At 46.7% G+C, this 21,358-nt stretch overlaps 1 long non-coding RNA gene across 2 annotated transcripts in view; it reads right to left on the minus strand.

Annotated features, from left to right (window-relative positions):
• LOC108401942 (uncharacterized) overlaps positions 1-17,091 on the minus strand; it is a 33,873-nt gene extending 16,782 nt beyond the window's left edge. Inside the window, exons 1-4 of one of the 2 annotated variants that reach the window (XR_012123539.1) lie at positions 14,933-15,179; positions 6,224-6,367; positions 5,963-6,099; positions 596-705 (exon numbers count right to left, since the gene is read on the minus strand). This is a non-coding gene — a long non-coding RNA (uncharacterized lncRNA). Of the gene's footprint in view, positions 1-595; positions 6,100-6,223; positions 6,368-14,932 lie in introns of both variants that reach the window. The other variant, XR_012123540.1, reaches the window with a different exon arrangement.
• Positions 17,092-21,358: the final 4,267 nt, after the last annotated feature.

A 21,358-nucleotide genomic window follows, 5' to 3' on the forward strand; every position in this document is an offset into this window, starting at 1 on the left:
CCCCATGATTGCTGATGCTTTCCAGGTTGCCTAGAGGACATCCCACCCAAGGCAGCAGAGAAGGGGTTGAAGAGGTCGTAGGAGAGGCTCAAGTATTATGGGAGAGGAGTGGGGAAGAGAGGGAGCAAGGAGCAGAGTGGTAATGGGAGCGGGAACTAATGGACACAGGCAGGCCCAGCAGGGGAGACCAAGATGTGATCTGCAGGTCAGTAAAAAACTAGGATGATTTTCCTCTGAAATTTCCACTTCGGACAAGAAATTCTATTCTCCAATTACCTGTCTCCTAATTTGTAACACTCAAGGGTCTTCGAATGACTTTCCTAAATTGCCATGCCCCACTGATCTTTCCTTCCACTCTCCATTTCTGTTTCTTACTTAAAATCTACAAGGGACTTGCATAATAAACATCTTAAGGCATTAAAACCCACAGACACTATGTCACCATAATGTCACCAAGTTTTAAAGTAAATAACAGGGGAGGTGGCAAAATAAAATAAAATAAACAACAGGGGGAGATAAAATAAAATAAATAACAGCAGTCCTCTTCATGTATATCATCCTGACCAGATTAAAAAGCATTTTCACTTATATAGACCCAGGTAGTTGTCACATCAGTCCTGTGAAATAGGTAAACTGGCGTTGTTTTTCTTCAAAGCCAAGAAAATAACAATGGAGACATAAAGATCTGTGTGCAAGATGATGAACCTAGTAGGGAACAAAGTAGAAAGGTTAATCTCAAACTTCTTTTCTTTCTTACAGTTGAAAGCATCTTTATTTATACATGTATGTTTAAACAATATTGACAAGTTTTACCCTGTGGTAGTCACATTCATTCACTGAAAAAACACTGACCTTAAAACTGTACAGAAGTAGCCCATACAGAATCGTATCTTTTTTTCTAGCTTTACTGAGGTATGACTAACACATTTAAAAGTATATATTTAAGGTGTACAATGTAGTGGTTTGATAGAAGTATACATTGTGTAATGATTACCATAATCAAGCACATCCATTACCTCACCTATAGTTCTCATCTGTGTGTCTGGTGAGAATACGTAAGATCTACTCTTTAAGCAAATTTCAAGTATATAATGCAGTACTACAAACTATAGTCACCACACTGCACATTAGATCCCCAGAATATTATTCTATTCGTCTTAGAACTGGAAGTTGATACACTGTGACCAACATCTCCCCACTTCCCCAAACCCCCAGCTCCTGGCAACCACCTTTGTACTCTCGGATTCTACTTAATTATTTTCTTTGTATTTCTTGGATTCTACTATATTAGATTCCACAGGTAAGTGACGACACGCAATATTTGTCTTCCTGTGTCTGGCTTCTTTCACTCAGTACAGTGTCCTCCAAGTTTGTCCACATTATCACAAACAGCAGAATTTCCTTTTGTTTTAAGGCTGAGTAGTATTACACTGTATGTTTCACATAAATGTAATATTATATTTTCCGTATCCATTCATTGGTCAGTGGAGACCTAGGTGGTTTCCAGGTCTTGGCTGTTGTGATGAATGCTGCAGTGAGCAGGGCGGTGCAGGTCTCTTTGAGATCCCGCTTCCATTTCCCTCTTCAGAGTTCTCTCTATAACACCACACTGCCTGAAATCCACGCTCCTCCCAGCTCACCAGAGGGGAGCATGATTTGCTCTAGAGAAGCAGGAGGAGGCAGAGGAAAAAACAGCAAGTCTGCCTGCTGGGGTGGGAGTCCACTTCGGATGTTCCTCCAGTGGCAGGACACTGCGTCAGCCACCCATGCTGAAGCCGCGCACAGGGCTGCTGCAACTGCTGCGCAACTGCTGCCATGGAGCGGCCCCTCCTCCTTTATTTTGTAGTACTTGTGGCTAGGAGGAGCAAGACCCGTCCCAAGCTCCCAGGATGGGCCCTGCTTGATCTAAGCCAATCAGAAAATTCCATCTGATTTATCATAAGAATTGGTTCAAGGATGAGCAATAATCCAAACTTAAGCCAACTGGCTCATAGCGTGCCCCTGGGAGTTAGAGTAATTAGTTCAAGTTGGCCAAATGAGAGCAAGCCCAGGACCAGGGCCAATTTCCCGGGCATGTGACCCATACAGTCACACAGGGCCCTGCACTTACTAAGGTCTCACAATTCAGTTAATGCTCTGGTTTTGCCTTCTTGAAGTTCTTCGTAATTGTTGACCAGTATACCTGCATTTTCCTTCACACTGGATCCCACAGATTACGTTACCAGGACTTTAACTGGTTTCTTGAGAGTAGACAAGCATGGCCATGGTCGCCATAGGCTGCCATCTTGCAATCATGAGAGAAGCTAGCCTGAGGACAAACCCACGCAGAGTCACAGAGAGCTGGAGCCCTGACTGAGCTGAGCCTGAACTCCACCATGCACTTGGACTTCCTGATCATAGAAGCTAAAACATCCCCTTCTTGGTTTTAGGCAGATTTCAGGGAAATTTTCTATTGCTTACAACTGAGCACATCCTGATACAATGACTAATGACAGTCATCTGTGCATTAACTTAGACACTTAGAGTCACATCTCTAGGGCAGGAAGGGATGACCTCAGCTACCTCCGCTATACATCCTGCATTCCAGTCCTATCCTCTCCATGAAGTCTGCCCTGACCATCATGCCAGCCCTGGGGATGCCCCTTGTCAGTATTCCCCATGCAGCTCAATCAAATCAACACCCATTTCTTAGAACACTTGGCATACCACATGCTCAGCCCTGAGCTGAGCTGAATCATTTATGTGCCTTATACTGTCTGCTTATGCAAGAGGCATAAAAACTACAGCATTTAGAGCTAGATAGGACTTCACAGGCTGAGTCCAACACCCTTTCATTTTCCACATAGGAAGAAAGCCCAAAGGGAAAGCGACTTGTCCAAGGATGTATAGCAAGCTGGAGGCTGATTCAGACTGCAGCTCTCTCCACCCATCTGCCTCAGGAGCACTCCAGGTATTTCTACATATCAGCTAAAAGACGGAATCTACTGAAGTTGAAGAAGGCACAGTAGCCCTGCCAGTCTTAAAGAGTTGGGAATACAAAGCCCCCTCCAACTTCCCCAATGCTTTGACTCCATCAGACAGGCACACATAGCAGAATCTGCCCAATGTCCTGTCATGATAAAAACTGCTTTTTCTCCCTGTTGGATTTAATCCTTCATATTCTGGCATGAAATCATCTGAGTTCATACTGTGCATTCTTCCATTTACTAACTCTGTGACCTCAGGCAAGTTTTTCAATATGTCCATGACTCAGTTTCCCCCCTCTAAAATAAGACAATAGTTCTTACCTCAGAAGGAAGCAGTAAAAATGAAATGAGTTAATGAATATAAAGCACAGTGCGCATAGCAAGTGCTTTGTAAAAGTTGGTTACTATCGTTATAATTATTACAATAATCCTCTTCCTTGTAATACTAGTCATGGTTATCTTGCATTGACACATAACTTTAAGTTGACAGTTAGCTTTTTGTGGATACATGCTCTACCCTCTTCTCCCATAAGCCCCTTCATGATAGGGACCATGCCATAATTAATTGTTACCTTCTACATACCCAGGACAGAGCTCTGCCCTCGGAGTAGTCCACAAAGAACTATTGCTGACTCCTTGCCCAACCTCCTCTAGCAGGTAGGATGTAAGTATTTCTCCTCTGTGAGCTTTGGAAAAGCCTAGCTTTCTGGTTTGGAAGATGGAGGATCCAGCCAATTAACTTTAAAAGTTTGTCAGTTAAGGGAAAGTTTCAGGGTCTTCATGAAGTGATCGGGACAAGACACCTGTTCTTTGTGTCAACTGTAGACAAGACCCAAAAGAATGGGGCTCCACTGCAGCAGAAGAGATTTGAGTTAGGTGTTGAGAAGAGTTTTCTCTACTGGGGCTCTGATACTTTTCAAAGAAAGTCACTGTGCTTTCTTCTCTGGAGATTTTTACAGAAGGTGTACACTAGTTGATTCCTATGGCATGATATGCCCACTGCAGATGGACACCAGTCTAGTGCTCTTCTGCAGGCCAGGGATGGAAGGAGAGCAGACAGCAGAGCTTTGGGACCCAAGTCCTAGAAGTCAAGGCCTCACCATCCCAGCAGAGCCCACAGGAGCACCATGCTGACCCCACAAGTAATACCCAGGCTACCTCTTTCTCTCCAGGTTGTCCCAGGGGGGTGTGGTTTGGGGGCAAACCAGTTTGAGGCAAAGATGAGGCGGTGAGGAATAGTGACGTAATTTTCCTACAGCAATCTGAGCTCTTGGGAGAAAGGTGTGGCATAAATACCAGGTATTATTATTATGAATCAGATTTTTTTCTCTCTAAAGCCCTTCTTCACTTAATACTCTTATAATAAACCATTTCTAGGAAATGGGAATAGGAGACTTGAGAGGTGTTTTTCCAACTGAGTGGAGAGTTTTGCGTCCTTTCAATTAGGCTTCCCAAACTCTTTTTTTCCTCTCAGGATCAAATGTCACCGACTGACCAGACACCATTCTGTTTGAGCAGGAAACTTGCTAACCTTGACCCTAACCTTCTCCTCCTTTCTCCTCCCATTTTATTTACCCTTTGACCTGAACATAAAACAAACATTTAATCTCATTTATTAACTGAAAGTTATCTGTACTTCTTCAGTTTATATAGTGGCAGTTACTTGAAAACAAAACAAAAACTACAGGATTGGGTCAAACAACCAGTCTGTCTGATTTTTCCACTGAGGTAATTCCTTTCTGCATTTAATTTAAATAATTGACTGGTTGCTCCCCAACACACCACGGGGTTTCCCAGCCTTCTTGCTTTCAGCCCTTCCTCACATTCCCCCACACTGCCTCTTCTCTGCCTGGCAAGATCCCACTCAGCTTTCTAAACCTACTTCCGATGCTGCCTCTGCTGGAAAGACTTCCCTGACTGCCCTCCTGCCTCTGCAGCCGGACCAGCTTGCCCTTCCCTGCACTCCCAGGGGCCTTAGGTGCATCTCTGTCCCTGGTCTTATCACAGCCTGCCATTCTCTGAGACCTGCTGGGAGGTGATAAAATGGAGATATCTCAGCAGGACTCTAAAGTCACACTCTCTGATGTCAAATAAAGACTCTACCCCTTTCTAGTTTTGAGACCCAAGGCAAGTATCTTAGCTGTTCTACGGGCCAGGGGGCCCAGCTTCATAGGTTTTGCTTGGTAAGCTTCTGGCTTCTTGATAAGCTTCTATCTTTGGGGGATGGATCAATAAGAAATAAAAGAGAACTAAACAGAGGAATAAATCAAGATGGGGAAGAGGAACGTTAGAAGGGAGAGGAGGGCAAAGAGGAGGGGTTTTCTGAAGAGGAAAGAATATATCATTCAGGAGTGGATGAGACACCAAATATCTAACACCCTAAGTAGGTACCCCACACGCCAACCTAGCAGCAACTGTGGCCTATGGTTTGGGGGTGCGGGTAAATTTGTCAGCTAGCTCTGTTCCTGCACACCAGTGAGGGACGGGGCTGAGGCTCGGGTGCAGCGACACAATGAGACATGAGCAGGCAGGCCCCATCAGCCTGTCCTGGCACTGCTCGCAGGATCTGCCTCCAGGGCAGCATCTAGCTTTGGGACCACCCCACCCCCTCCCTTGCCAAGCCAAACCCACCTAGCCTGGGGCTAGAAAAAGCCCATGGCCATATAACCCTGGGATCAATGAGCCCCCATGGTCTCCCCAGTCAGCCCGGATGCAACCCAGGCCCTTAGCACTGCCTAGCTCCTGGCTGTACCTCTGCAGCCTGTCCCCACCTAGCATTCTTTCTGTTTCTTAAATATACAGACTGGTTGTGCTCTAAAGGCCGTTGCACTTGCTGCTCCTTTTCCGAGGACCCACTCCTCCAGACACCTGCATGACCTGCCCCCCACCTTTCATTCAGATCTCTGCCCACCTGTCACCTCTTGGGAGACATCCTCCATGCCAACCTATCTAAAGTAGGCCCCCACCATCCACCCCACTTAGTCTGCCAGACTTACCTTCATCACACTCACCTCCTCTGTCATTACGTCTGTCACCTACTTGCTGCTTTATTTGGTTTCTGTCTGTCTCCCCTCCACATATGCAGCATGATGGCAGAAACTGTATTTTGTTCACTGCTGCGTCATCAGAGTGCCTGGCACATCATAGATTCTCAGGAAACAATTAAGCACATGATGGGACAAAGGGCTCCAACCCTCTCATTCACAGTGAGGGACCCAGGCCCAGGGTGGGAGGGACTTGATCAAGGTCATACTCACCAACTCATGTGGACAGGTCCTGAATTGGCCCCACATCTCCTGGCTTCCAGATGGAGGAGTTGGTGCCACTCCAGGCTGTGATCTGGGAACGGCCCCCTCACCTGCATGTCCACACGCACCTCGGTGTAGACTCTGGAAGGGAGGCTGAATGCAGAAAGCTCAGTGCACAAAGGTGCCCTGTACCCAGGTTGCTTTACCTGCTATACTTCATTCTCTTCACCTCTATTGTTCCAAATAGGTTCTGAATCTGAATGAAAAGGGGCTTTAATAACCCAGGTCAAGACGGTCACAGGCTGGGGACGACCATGAGGCCAGGACAAGAGTCCACTGGATTTGGTTAGAATAGGATTAGAGGCAGAAGGGTCCCTAACAAGGTCAGTTGGAACTAGAATGGGTGCTCAACACAGGGTGAAGTATTATTACAACCCTGCAGAGACAGGAGAAAGCCACAGCTACCCACTTATGTAACATTCAGCCATTCAGCAAATATTGATTGAGTGCCTACTGGTGTATTTTAGTGTATTTAGGGACAGGTGCATGGGCAGGATGACATGTGAGGCCTCGCAAGCCCAAGGAACCTGATCCTGTGTGAGTGTCCTCAAGGAACCTCTCTGTAGCACAGCTTCTGCTTCAGCTGAAGCCCTGGGCACTGGGGATGAGAAGGAACCGGCAAAGAAAGTGTCACAATCTGCTTCTGCCGCTTCCTTTTCCTCTTTGCTCTGCTACAGCAACCGAGCTGTGAACGACACCCACAGGACAGAGGCTTGGATGCTGCGCTCTCTGGGCCCTTCATGGCTCATTTTGCCCATCCCTCTGCCCCAAAAGAATAAAAGTACTTTCTTGAACCCGGGCAAGGGTGGGTCACTCTTAGAGATTCCCCCACAGAGATAATTCTGCAGCCCCCTTTGCTCACCGTTCAGGGACTATGAACCCTTTCCAGCATCAAGTTCCTACTGAAATCTACCTTCCTACCTTTCTGCAATACCTTGTTTAGTTCTTTTTTAAAGTCAGTCTCAATCACCATAGATAATTCTCTAGGCACCAGATCCCCTTTTGCACCATTTATTAAGAACACATTAAAAAGTTAATCAATCAGCCAATAAATATACATTGGGCATCATTTATATGCAAAAATCTATTGTAGGTTTAGGAAGAGGCACAAAGAGAAGGTGGAAGAGATTGCAGTGGGTCTGGAGACAGAGATTAAGTTGGAATCACAGCTCTTACACGTGTCCCATGAGGACAAATCCTCCTTCTCATGTGGGGCTTATCATCTGTGAAATGGGGTGAGTGATTCCTGCTCCATCTGTTACACTGGACTGTTCTGAAGTTCAATAAAAAATACAATAAGCAGGGATTTTATAAACTGTAAAATTCCATAGAAATGTCAGTCGGATGCAATATGGTGTAGTGGAAAAACACTGAACTTTAACGGCCACGGGGCTGGGTGGGCCTGACCCCATCAGTACTTCCTTACTTCTTCACCTACTTCCCCTGGGACTTAGGGCAGGTCACTTAACCTGTTTTCTTCTCTGTAAAAATGGCTTCTGGTACAAACTGAGGTGCTGCATACAGAAGCATCCATCACTGGCCCCTGGTACCTAGCAGATCCTCCATCTGTAGTTGTTAATTTATTTTCAGCTGACTAGGGAAGAGATTGTAACAGTGGTGAACACCTTGGCCTGACCAGGCCTGAAGGGTCGGCCTAAGGAGAAATGGGACTTGCAGGACTGTGAGGGGGAGGAGGAGGGTGGGTACCATGCTCAGAGTCTGGGCTTCAGAGAACCATTGGTAGGTCATTTAGAGAGCCACTGATGTTTTTAGAGCAGTAGAATAGGAGATACAAGGCATCTCTGTTCTTTGTGGGAAGTGGCTCAGGAGTAGGGAACATTCTGGAATGGCTGGGTTCCCCACTTCAGGACTGGGCAGCTAACCTGATGGAATGGAACATGGGCTTTGGAAGGTCAGGGCCTGACTAGCACCTCCTTCGATAGAGCTAAAGCTCACAGCAAGACCTGTCTAGACTTCCAGGACTTGGGTCTTGTATTAGTCATATCCAGTTACATTAACAAATTACATCAAGAAGTAGCAGCTAAAACCAAAAAGAAATGTTTATTAGCTCATGGTTTCTGTAGGTTAGAAGTCTGAGAGTGTCCTAGCTGGGTGGTTTGGACTCTGGGTATCTCATGAAGTCACAAAGATGTCAGTCTGGCCTGTAGGTCAAAGTTTGGCCAGTCTCATCTGAGGGCCCAACTGGGGCTGGGGGATCCACAGCTGAGGTGACACACTCACACAGCTGCCGAGTTGGTGCTGGTTGTTGGCAGGAAGCCTTGGAGAGCTTGTAAAGAAAAACAGGCAGAGGATTTGAGGCACAAAAGGTTCGTCAGCACCAAGCTCTGCCACCTGCTGCTTAGCGACACTTTGAGGATCAGTTTCAGTTCCCTGAGCCTTTGTTTCCTCGTCTGTCAGATGGGGTCGTCATAAGGGTGGCGTGATGAAGGCACATAGTTGCACTCTACACAGCAGGCACAGTGAGCGGTCAATACACGCCGGCTATCGTTAGAGGGACCAGTTTGGCTTAGAAAGCATTTATTAAGTGTTTACTGTATATAAGGCAGTGTAGCCAGGCACCGTCTCGGCTCTTAATGAGTTTGTGTTCCGGTGGGGGACCTGAGCAGGTTCCAGTGGGGCATCGAGGACAGGGCAGGGACTCCTGCCTGGGGGGGTCCTCTGCGAGATAAACAAAGAGCTGCCGGGAGCGAACAGACCTCCCTCACCGGCCACTCCGAGAGGGCTGGTCAGAACTAAAGGAGGCGGTCGCGGAGAGTCTGGTGGGGTCTCTCTACCACGATGGCCCCATCCACAAAGAGCAGCCGCTCCACGGTCGGTGTGCGGATTTCAGGGAAATAATCCACGCAGCAGTGGCTGGGTTAACGTCACTTATTTGTACTATTCTTAAGAACCCAAGCTGTGGAATCATAGAGTTCATTCCAGCCCCTCCTTGCAATACACACTTACAAGAAGCCTGGCCCTGCGCATGTGGTTGGAATTCACTCATATCAGTAGATCCATGAAATAGGAGTGATTATCCCTGCGTGCAGAGTTACTGTGAACAGAGACGTGAATCGGTCGCAGTGTGCCTGGCCCACAGACTCCGTAAATGAGAGCAATATATATGGTTACTGGCCGGCCCACGTGTAGGGAGGAGCCCCTCACACCAGATGCAGAGGAGATGACGCCAAAGAATCCTTCTGTTGCCCTGTGACCTGCGCTCTCACCTGGTTGACCCGGCTCAGAAGAGATGGCAAAGGCACCGAGCTCTCACTCCCCGCCAGTCACGGCCAACTGGATAAGTAGGAGAGGAACAATTACCAAGCCAGGAGCTGTGCCAGCTGGCACACACACAGGGCCCCAGGGCCCCCTGTTCCCTGTGCAGCCACCTCCAGGCAGCCACACCTGCGGCCCCACTGTGGTCCAGTGCAAAGGCGGTGCATCCACTTCCAGGGGCCATCCCCACTGGTTACCGCTGGAAGTACTCACTGGCACAAGCTCTCTGTGATTCCTGCCGAGACCCAGCTCTGGGTGGGGCGAGCAGGCAGATGTGCCCTGTCCATAAACAAAACCCATGTGATCTCCTGCCACAGCAGGAATAATAAAAGCTTGTACCTATGCTCCTCACATGCCAGGGGCTCTGCTGAGCAACCCATTTGACAGATGAGGAAACTGAGACACAAAGAAATTAAGTAACTGGCTGCAGTTTACTCAAGCAGTGGGCAGAGAATCAGGATTCCAACCCAATCATCTGACAGGAGGCCTGCTCTTCCCCACCAGCCCTGCAGGCATGCTGCCCTGGGGACCCCACGTGCAGGACAATTGCCCTTGTATTTGTCATGGACCCTCCAATGTAGAGACGAGGCAGATGCTCCCATGGCAATTTGGGAATCACAAGGGGCTCGCTGCCTGGGGAGGACTAACTAGACTGTGCTTGCCCCTGCTGGGTCCCAGCCCCCCTCTTTCCCCCCACAGTACCTTCTTCACTGCTCCCCTTTGCAGAGTTGGCCCCCAAGTCACTGGTAGAAAGAAATCTGCTTCAACCAAGTTCTTCCCAGCATCTCCAGGCCAGCCCTCGGGGGAAGACTTCTTGGCCAGGACACTAGAAAGTTTCCAACCCTTCATAAACCTCCCAGGCAGTGAATTCAAATAAAAAGACAGAGAGGGAGGAGGAGCCACCTGAGAACTAAGCTTTCCCCAAACAGTGAACAGCCTTAAACGTCCTGAGGACTAGAACCTGACAAGTTGCAACTCACCAAGAGGCCTTCCCCTCCGGCTGCACTCACTAATTACAAGGGAAAGGTTGAAAGGGAAGTTTCAAGTTTTCTGTGACAGTGCAGTTTTCTCTTTTACTCTCCTTTCTCTCTCCTCTAGTCTCCCTTCCCCACTCTTTCTCCTTTTCTTCCCCCTTCTCAGGTTCCTGGCCACACGCTACTTCAGTTAGGTGTGTGTTGGTTGTGTGCACTGAGCACAGACTCATGTGCTGGAAGGACCTTCCAGAGGTCAAAGAATCAAATCCCTGCCCCCTTACACAAAATCACCACTCACCCATCAGCATCTTTCACAAAAAGGTGAGCAAACGGCCTGGACTTCTCCAGACAGCCTTTAAAAGTAATGTGTATTTCTCCTTGTACAAGCAATGCATGCTCATGCAGAAGATACAAAGAAGACATTTAAGACCATCCGTTGTCCCAGCAATCAGAGAATACACTATCAATATTTTGATGTATAGTAAACCCTTGACATTCCCAAGAATTATAGATGAAGATCTTCACAAATCTCCAAATTTAAGAACATGGAAATGTCAGGGGCAACCCCAAGAGGCTTTACAAAGATTCTTAGCTCTGCATCTTCCCCATTTCACCATAGATGTAAAGGAAGGGGAGTCCTAGTTTGAGGCTGGGGGTGGATAAAGTGCCACCACTTTACAGATAAGGAAGCTGAGGCCAAAAGGCTGTATCCATATGTCTGTGGCCCTCAGCTAAAAAGGAGTCAAAGATGTAGCAAAGAGAAGGGAAAGGCCTTGGCAGGGTCTGATGAGAGCTGGCTGGTGCCTGCATTGGCCAGGAACTTGGAGGCTCAGGAAAGCTAGCAGGAACCATGTCCTTTCACTTGCACTGACAGGTTGAGTCTCCAGCTTAATCAATCCCAAGTTTTCCAGGATCTGCAGCCAGGTGCATTGTCTGGATCTGGAGAATGAGGCACTGGTGAGGCTAAACAGCCACCCCTGGCCCAGGTGGCCCCATGCTGAGATAGGGTATGTGCTTCCAGGTATTGCAGCTGGGACCCATGTGCCCCCAGGGAAGGTCACCAAGAAGGAGAGTAGCAGATGCTGGTGCTGGATGCTGCAGAAACCCGTGGTTCCAGAACACACGTCCTACCCAGGCAAACAGGGAGAGCTTGCCAGAGCTGGAAACCTGGGACCAGCCCTCCTCCTCACCCTGCCCCTCACTTCACACTGTTGCATCTTGGTCAAGTCCCCTGACAGCTAGCATCAGAAAGTGGCATACCTGCCTTGGACAAACATCCAGAAGCCCCAAACTCGCAGTGGGTTTACTCCTCCATTCCAGGGCAACAAAGAGCTCTGGGCAAGGCTTTGGAGTTCGTTGCGACCTGTAATGCTGCCTGTTCCTCCCCTTCCTCCCCCAGGATTTAGCCTGGGGCTGAGAGCGCTCACTCGCCGCTCCCTCTACGCAGCCTGGAGCCAGCTGTGTAGTCTTCCTTTCCTAGACCTGCCGCAACTGATTCATCCGCTGCCAGATTTCCTGAGTCCCAGCCCAGAGCCTGTTCTCACCGCACCCACAAAGGCCTTGCTGGATGCCCCTCTCTCTTGGCTGGAACCTCTAAGAGTCGGTGTATTTTCTCCAACCATGCCTAAGCTCCTACAGCTTCTGTCTTCATACTTTATCTCCTCAGTGGCTCATCAAAGAGAAGAAAGAGAAGTGTGATGAGAACAATCCGAAATAATGATAAAAAGAAGGGGGAAAGATCTACATACTACTCTAGGAATCCTAACTAGCTCATTTCTTCCAAATGACCTCGTGGGGAAATTTAACTTAGAAGATCAGTCGCCCAAGTTTCAGGAAGGCCTTTGGAATTCTTCAATGATTTCCAAGGTCTTGGGAAATGTTTGGGAATAGAGAATTAATAATTTGCAAATCATGCAAAAAACAAAAAATAAAAATACTGAAATGACTTCTGACCCAGATATTGTTTATTCCTAAGATACAAACACACTTTTACATGTACGCCCTTCCCATTTGCTTTGGTACACGTGCATATACACACATCTTATACCACCCCCACACAGATCTGGAGAGGTCAGGGATTGTGCCCAGCCCAGGTAGAGTTGTCAGGTAAAAATAAAAATACAAGATACCCAGTTTAATTTTAATTTCAGATAAACAACGAATAAATTTTAATGTATGTCTCAAATATTGCATCCTTGCAGTGGAACATACTTATACTAGAATCTATTCATTGTTTACCTGAAATTCCCATTGTACTGGCCATTGTGTATTTTATCTGCCATCCCTAACCTGAAGGCATGTATCTCTAAATCCCCAACAGAAGTCCTCTCACCTAGCCCCACAGAGATGCTCTTCCATGAACATGAACCTTGTGAATTCCCCCTATTTTCATATAGTCTGCTGAAAATTACCAGCACTGAGGATCTAGGGAATAGCAGGTTATTTTCAGGCCCTTCACCATCTGTCTTACTCCTGATCTCATTCAGGAATGTGGCCAGTGACTCAAAGGTTAGGGGTCTTAGTGGTACTCAAACTCATAAAATGTCAAAGACCTTTGGTATCCCAAAAGGCCATCATCCTACTCATTCTAAATTTTTCTTCCATAACAGTACTGGTTTGGGTTAGGAAAGGTTGAAAATATTGGCTTGAATGAAGAGTTTAATTCCCAGGTGCTAGAGAAAAATCAAAGAAATGGCTTAGCTGGTTCCTAAGGCAACATCACAGAGACATCTAGGACAACAGTGGGGCTGTCTTAGCATATCTGTTGTTAAAGGACCAGATACGAGTTTTGCACCTATTCTGCAGAGTTGCCAACCCTGTACTCCACAAAGACTGGCCATGGCCATGAAGACAAGGTCTCAGGACATCTCTAAGTCCTTCCCTGCTCATCACTTGGAAAGCTGTGCATTCTCCAAGTTGGGGGGCTCTCTCTCCTAATGTAGAAGAGCAATCCCTAAGTCCCTGATGGGGCTCCTTGAAACATCTCTGTTGGGGGCCTTCCCCTTGCTGGGCACGTGTGAACAAGTCTCCCTCATGCTTTTGACTCACTCTGAAATGAGCTCTGCCCAAGGCTCAGGTCTCTAGCTGGCAACTTGGCAGTGAGCCTGGGACAGTGGGGGAAGGAAGCATTCTAACCCAGTTTGCTGACTTGCCTCAGAGATCCATACTGCCAATTAGCCTTCTGACCCTCTATTTCCAGGTTGGCAGAATGGGTATTTTCCAGAGAACCAAAGAGACAATGTCTGTGAATATACAGTGAATTCTCAGGAGAAGGTCGAAATTTGAAACATCAGGCATCTTCCAAGGATGAGATATGGTTTGAAGCTTTTCAAAATCTCCAGACCTCTATGTTGAGAACCACAGGTGTTTAGGATGCAGAAAAAATATCCCTGGTCTCCCAGAGACCAAACAATTTGAAGAAAAAAGATAGAGCTACAATGTTTCCCGAGGGAATAAAAAGGACGATGGAAAAAGAGTTCAAACTTCAGCAAAAGGATCAGTGTTCAACACTTTGGGAGTTTCCTTATAGTGAAAGATTTCTATGCATGCAAATTGACAGAATAATGAACTTTTATCCCACAGCCTCTTTCAGAGTCAACATTTCAGGAAGACACACAGTCCCAATACTCTGTCAAGATGGTAGAAGAAGAGGACTTTAATAACAGCCCTGCACCACCCAAAATCAGAAAACCCATGAAGATTATTTGAAAAAAGCTCTTTTGGTTTCCAAGAAAAACCTTCTCCAACTAGTTCAAAGGGAGAAAATGTTTGTTGAAAGGGTACCAGGAATGTCATGGAATCGTGGGGAAAGTATTACGGGACCTGGAACAAGAAAGCCAAAGAAAGCCCCCTGACCCGGCACCATTCTCACTTGTCTAGCCTATTTGTTCCATCCTCCTTACTTGGTACTGAATATGTGTTTGTCTTGTTGTCCCGATATCCCAGTCTCCTAAGGTTTCTCAGCTCCCATGACCACCACCTTCTGCGTCTTTCATGCACATTCACGAAAGAGAGAATCTAATTGGCTCAGCATGAGCCACGGGTGAGTCCTGATGGCGTCAGGTGTCCTACCCTGAGACAATCCCTGTGATGGAGCACAGAGGGTTCAAGGCACTGAGCATCATGACCCAGGAGCAGAGACAGGGCAATCACCATTAAGCCTGGGAGGAAGGGAAAGAATACATTGATAGGGAAGCCATGGCTATCTTTAAAAGAGGAAACACTTCCCATTATCCACAATGAGTCTGAGGAATTGGAACTTCAGGTCAGAAGGTCCAGTATTTTTTTAGTGGGCAGTGTGCTAAGAATTCTACATATATTACCCTGTTTAGTATTCCCATCAACCCTGCACAGTAAGCTAAATTACTTCCCTTTTACAAAAAAACTGAAGCTCAGAAAGCTTACTCACCAAGGTCACTCAGCTAACTGGTGGAGGCACTGTGGTCCGACGCAGGTCTGTACGCCTCTGAGCCAGGGTTTCCAGACAGACAGCCGCTGAGTAAGGTTCTCCCTCTACAAGGGGAGTCAAATGAAATGCAGACAATAAAAGGCAATCTACTCCCAAAATCACCCTAAATGAGGAAGAATGGGAAGGGAGAGGAAGACCAGGACAAAAAATGAATTTGTTTTCCTTGAGTAAATAAAGATAAAATGGTAACGGTGGAAGAAGTTTGGCCTGTCTGAGGACCCTGGGAGGGAGGCAAGGGGTGGCAGAGAAGCTGAAATCCAAGGCCATAGAGAAGTGCTCTTTCAAGGACTGATTTTTTGTTGTTGTTCTTTGTTCCTGTGCAGGAAGTGCTTATTAAAAAATATATAAGTATCTGCTGTTGCTCCGGCAACGGGCAGAACCAGAGCCCTGCAAGGCCTTGGCCAGGTCAAGAGCTTTTTCTGTTCCCCCACCGCCAACATTTCCATTGTCAAGATGAGGGGCAGAGACCTGCTGAGATACCACTCAGGAGACGTGGCAGAAGCCCAGCACTCCCTTGAACTAAAAAGGAAGCTGAAAGAAGGCTTGGGCTGGGGAGCGCACACTACGGGCTCTGCCCAGCCATACCTGAAGACAGTGACGGAGGTTGAGACCAAAATCAAGCCCTGAGGCTGATCCACAGAGAAAAGAAGAGGAAGGGAAACAGAGGGAAACGACCAAAGCTAAAGCAGACAGACACCCGCACATCTGAGACCCAGAACATAGGCCCTCACATGGAGGCAGAGAAACAGAGCACAGAGGAACGCTGCCTTGTCTATTCTCCTGAAAAGGCATCTGTATTTCTCAGCGAAATCCTGACTTGGGTCTTTTCTTCATTTTCCAGCTGGACGGAACAGAGAAATGCCTGGCATGAGAGGCGCTGGGAGTCAGCGCAGATTCACGCTCAACCCTCTGCCCCTCTGCCAGACTGCACCACCTCCCTCCTCCTCCTGCCGAGCATGGCTTAGCTCACTGTCCAGGTAGCACACTTCAAAGACTTGGGGTGAGATGGGGTAGGCTGGGCAGCCTCAGGATGGGAGCAGATTCCACTCCCAACCCAAACACTCCTCACCAGTTTTCCTGAAAGCCTTCCCCTCCTCTCAGCTCTCTGACATTTTGGACAACCCCTGGAAGTTAGAATTAGAAAACCCAATTTTTCACTGGAGCTGTCAGTTCTTCTGCACTGCAGGTCTGTGTGGCTTTATTATTATGGGGTTGACCAGATGTCAGCCAATGCCCTAGCACAGCCTGGCAACAATTGAGTCTTATGTTCTTCCCTGGATTTCATCATACTCTCTGGGGCAGAGAGACGGGGCGCTTAAGTGACCAGGAGCCAAAAGACACTCTCAAGATATGTGTATTACAGGGATGGCCCTGGGCCTGGGTCTTAGGGACCCTAGGCTGGCTGCCTCCCTATCTGAAGATGTGACCGTTAGCCTGCTTTGTACTAGCTATATGTGTCCATCTCCTGCAGAAAACTGTGAAGATCTCTGCAATCAGGAAACACACTCATCTTTGTGGCCCTTGTAACACAAAGTGCCTGATGCTAAAGTGCCCTCATTAAAATGTCTACTGACTTGAGTTCATTTTTGGGTGGCCCCCTCTGACTTTTCTGAAGCACCACAGAACTTGACAAGTGGGAGGCAGTGTTTCCTCCTCTCTCAGGTTCTTTCTCTCGCCACAACTGGGTCTATGCGTGACACTTGGCACTGGCCCAAGGATTCAGTCTTATTTTTCTTACTGGGGGGGGAACCTGAGGACAAAATGGCACTGATCTGTCAAGCATTGTGTAGGCAGAATTCTAAGATGACCCCCAGTGACCAATGCTCTTGTAAAAATTCCTCCCCTTGGGTGTTTGTGGGACTTACAGTTTGTTTTTAACCACTAGAATATGGCAACGATGATAGAACATCACCCTGTGATTGGTAAATATGGCACAAGTGAAGGGATTTTCCAGACGTAATCAATTTGCAGTTGACTTTGAGTCAATCCAAAGATTATCCTGGATGGGCGTGACCTAATCAGGTGAGATTTTTTTAAAAGAGGGTGTAGATGTTCCCTTAAGTCAGAAACTCAAACAAGCAGAGGCTCCCTGTCTCTCGTCTCTCTCTCTCAGTGCTGGAATGAATACTTTTCGGGCTTGGTTTCTTGGTAGGCAGGTAACTACCTCCTCCTCTGAGTTCCCCAGGAGTCTCCCCCCCAGCCCCATCCAGCCCAGCTGTTTCAAATGCTCATTTCTCTCCACATGTCCCAGGCTCTTTCCCACCCCGACATGGTGACCAGCAATTGACCTCCTTTACAAAGACCAAATCAAACCGGTGCCCTCTACCCCTCTTCCCTCCCCAGCCCCACTTCTTGGCTTTCCTGGGAAACTGAGTATGGTTCCTGGCAAAACTTGAGTTCTCCTCCAAAGCCCAGACCGAGGCATTCTTCCCTGCCTAGAGCCCTCCCTCTGAGAGTCCGTGCCTATATCACATTTTTGATGATCCTCAGATCTCTACTACCAGCCCTGCTCTTTCCAGACCTGCTGTATTCTCTGTACTCGGGGTAGCTTCACCAGATACACCTGCTTCTCTCCACCCTCGGTCAGGGCTTCCTCTGCTTTGATCACCTGCCTCCCACCCATCCTCTCAGATGCCGAGTCTGGAACCTCAGAGTCATTTATCCCCCGCTGGCCCCTTTTCCCCAAATATTATTTTATTGGTCACCAAAGTCTTCCTCTACAATATAGAAGGAAATCATCTATCTCCCTACTTATTACTCAGGAGTGTTCCGATGAATATTCAGGTGTAAGAAGACAGAAGGTCCATAACAGTGTAACCTGAAGCTGAATAATTATGTTTTCATTATATTTCAAAATTCAGCCATTTGGGATAGGGAGCAGTTTGGGATAGAGGGCAGGATGACCATGACGTAATGGTGGTCAGGCTGAGGGATGGGCTCATTGGGGGGTTATCATACTGTTCTGTCTACTTTTGGGTATGTTAGAAATTCTCCACAATAAAAAAGTTTCTTCAATAAAGTTAAATAACCAGTCCAAAAAAAAAAAAAAGGTCAGGGGCCCAACACTGCTTTTGTAGTTCCAAATAATACCAAGAAGCTGAAAGGGAATCACAGCTGCCCCTCTTGAAACCATGTTTCTGCCCAGTCTCCACTGGGCCTAGAGCCTCCGTATTTCTTGCCAGGGATTGTGTGCATCTGTGACATCTGTTCTTTGCTGCAAGAAAATATCTAGGTAGCTAGGTAGATACATATGCACATAGATGATGCCAGTAAATTACCAGTGTGTTTTCAGGGTAGGAGGTAGGGGATGGAGTCCAGAGACTGCCGCAGAGCTACTTAGCCTCTGACAGTTCACCTCTGGCTCTCCACAGTATGGAGCATTGCCTCCCTACATTTCACATTCCAGTTCCTGCCTGAAACCAAGATTTATAGAATTCCTGACACATTTTCATGCTAGAAGCCACCTGATCCAGGTGGTCACATCTTTCGGGCCTGCCCTGGTGGTCTGTGGATGAGGGAGTAATTGTACGAGATGAAAGGGATATGCAACACACCCATCTGAGGACCAAATAAAGCCCCTGTACCTTTCCAGGATGGTGGCTCCTCATTTAAACTTTGACTTTCAACCTCTGGAGTCAATGTGAACCTCACTGGTTTCTTCCCAGACTCTCAGAGCAGAGTTGAGTCCCCTTCATTCCAAACTCCTATCCCTAGCCAGTGTCAAGCCCCAGGAGGTGCCCAGCGTGGGCTCTAACCCCACCTCTCCCACCACCAGCACCCATGGTGCCCTTTGCCCTCTGGCTGGGCTTCTACCTGGCTGCAGAGAACAAGTGATTAGGGAGGATTTAATAATTATCAACAAAGGAAATTAAAATTTGTTTGGTTTCATTTCTTTTGCCTTTAATACTTTGGCAATCTGAGAAAGATAACTAGAGAGAGAGGCTGGAGACTGAGAAATTTTTTTCAAAAAAGGCAAGGAAAAAGAAAGAAAGAAACAGATTTCCTTCATTTGTCCACAAACACCCACAAGTGTCTGCTATGTGCCCATTAGAGTTCTAGGCACCGGGCAACACCATGAAAAACACAGCCAACCACCTGCTCTTGTGGCACTTTCTTTCTAGACGTAACCAAGGCCTGGGAAGACAATAGGAACAGAGATTCTGCCTATAAAAATACCTCATGGAAAAGTGATTGAAGAAGGTATTGAAAATAATAATAACTACCACTTGGGTCCTTACCATGTGTTATGGGTTAAACTGTGTGCCCCCAAATTTCATATGCTGAAGTCCTAACCCCAGGTACCTTGTAATGTGATCTTATCTGAAAATAAATATAATTAGTTAAGATAAGGTCAAACTGGAGTAGAGTAGGCCCCCAATCCAGTAGGACTGGTGGGTGCCCTTTTTATGAAAAGGGAAATCTGGACACAGACAGGCCCTCAGGGAGGACGCCGTGGGAAGACAAGTTAGGTGGCCACAAGCCAAGGGGCAATGGGAAGCCAGGAGAAGCCTGGAAGCAACCCCTCCCTGAGGCCTTCGGAGGGGGCCTGACCCACAGGGCACCTTGATCTGGGACTTGCAGCTCCTAAACTATAAGACAATTCATTTGTTTGTGCTACTTTGTTACAGCAGCCCAAGCAAATTAACACAGTACAGAGACCATCTTACTTAACTCTCACAACCAACTTAGAGGTACCATAGCCCATTTTACAGAAGAGTAAATTGAACCAGAGGAAAGTTAAATAACTTGCTCAAGGTTGAGCTGCTTTAATCTGAGAGAACAGTGGTACTCGAAGCTCAGGGAAACTTGCCCTCCACATCCAATTCACCCTAAATGGGTAAATCCCACCTCTCCCTCCACTCTGCCTTTCGATCCATGCCCCAAACAGATGTTGTCTCTGCTTGGCTCTTGGTTAAAATGCTTCCACACCAGCTCGGTGGTCAAATTGGTGCCTTTACCTGCTCTAAGTCTATACAAACAGAAGGACCTTGTGAGTTGTGACATTCATGCTATTTGAGTGAGTACTACCCCATTTACCAACAAACTGGTAACCAACTATCCTGGCCTCATGCTCTCTCTATGTGAGACCTCCAGCACAAGCACACACACATGTGCAGACACACAAACAAAAACACCAGCCATAACAGTACAGATTGTTCTATACAGCAATAGAAGACATGTTCCATGTTCAAAGGCATGGGAGCCAAGTGACACCACTCTCACTGCCATTTGCTAATGAGCTAAAGAGCAGACATGGACCTGATCCTGAGATGATACATAGCAGCTAAGCAAAGGGAGGGGACGCGATGCTGCATTCGAACAAGAAAGGTTTTGCAGTACTGTTTTGTTATGCAAGTGACTTAAGGGGTTTTCGTGGGTAATTTTGATTACATTCAATGTTTGTATTTCAAGCTGACTTTAACCACTATACAAGCCATGACTCCACTATAGTTTTAAAAAAAATAGAGAATTAAATCATCAGACAGGATATCAAACATGTGCATGCCAAGCTCAAAAAACTTGCACCATAGCCGTTAAACCATAATCACTACATTAGTGATTTCTTTTCGGCAAAGCATCAAACAGACATCGACCAACACACTAAATTAATGTTGCCATTTTGCATTTTGATGGGTCTGTCGTTTTGATTGCGTTTATTTACATATTTGTTAGATTTTACAGTAAGATAAGCTCATGGGGCTCATGCTTTAGTATGTTTGTATATATTTAGGTTACATTACAATGAACATATTTTAAGTCCAACAATAGGAGTATATTGGAATTTACTGTTATCTTAAGAGTCCATAAATTAGTCACATTTGAGACACAAAGGGTTGACTAGATTAGTAATAAAGGAAAAAATAGGAATACATTAACATGGACATTACCAACAGCCAGAATGACACAGAGATAAAACTAGGTGTTCAGGAAGATGCAGGAATAATTAGGGGGTAGTAAATATTCTGCATTCAAAAATAATATGTTAAGTGCTTTCTGCCTTAAGAACTACACTAGAGGCTCATGGCCAAGAGATAGGGAAAGAATGAAAAACAGAAGTAAGATACCAAGATGAGAAGGACCCTGGGTCCTTCAAAACATTCAGTCAAGTGGGAAAGATCCAGTTGAATAGATAATATTAAGCACTAACATGGTTCACATAGACTGACTCATTCAAGGCTCACAACCCTATGGAGCAGACAAGATTATTCCCATGTTTTACTGACAAGGACACAGAGGACTATGTGGGATAAGAGCTGCTACCCAGCTAGGTGCCCTTAGGAAATCATACATGGGAGTCAGGGAAATCTTCCAAAGCAGATGTGATTTCATCTGGGTCTTTAAGGATGACTAGGAGTTCACTAGTCA

The sequence above is a fragment of the Manis javanica genome, chromosome 12, assembly GCF_040802235.1.
Source record: "Manis javanica isolate MJ-LG chromosome 12, MJ_LKY, whole genome shotgun sequence".
Lineage (NCBI taxonomy): Eukaryota > Metazoa > Chordata > Mammalia > Pholidota > Manidae > Manis > Manis javanica.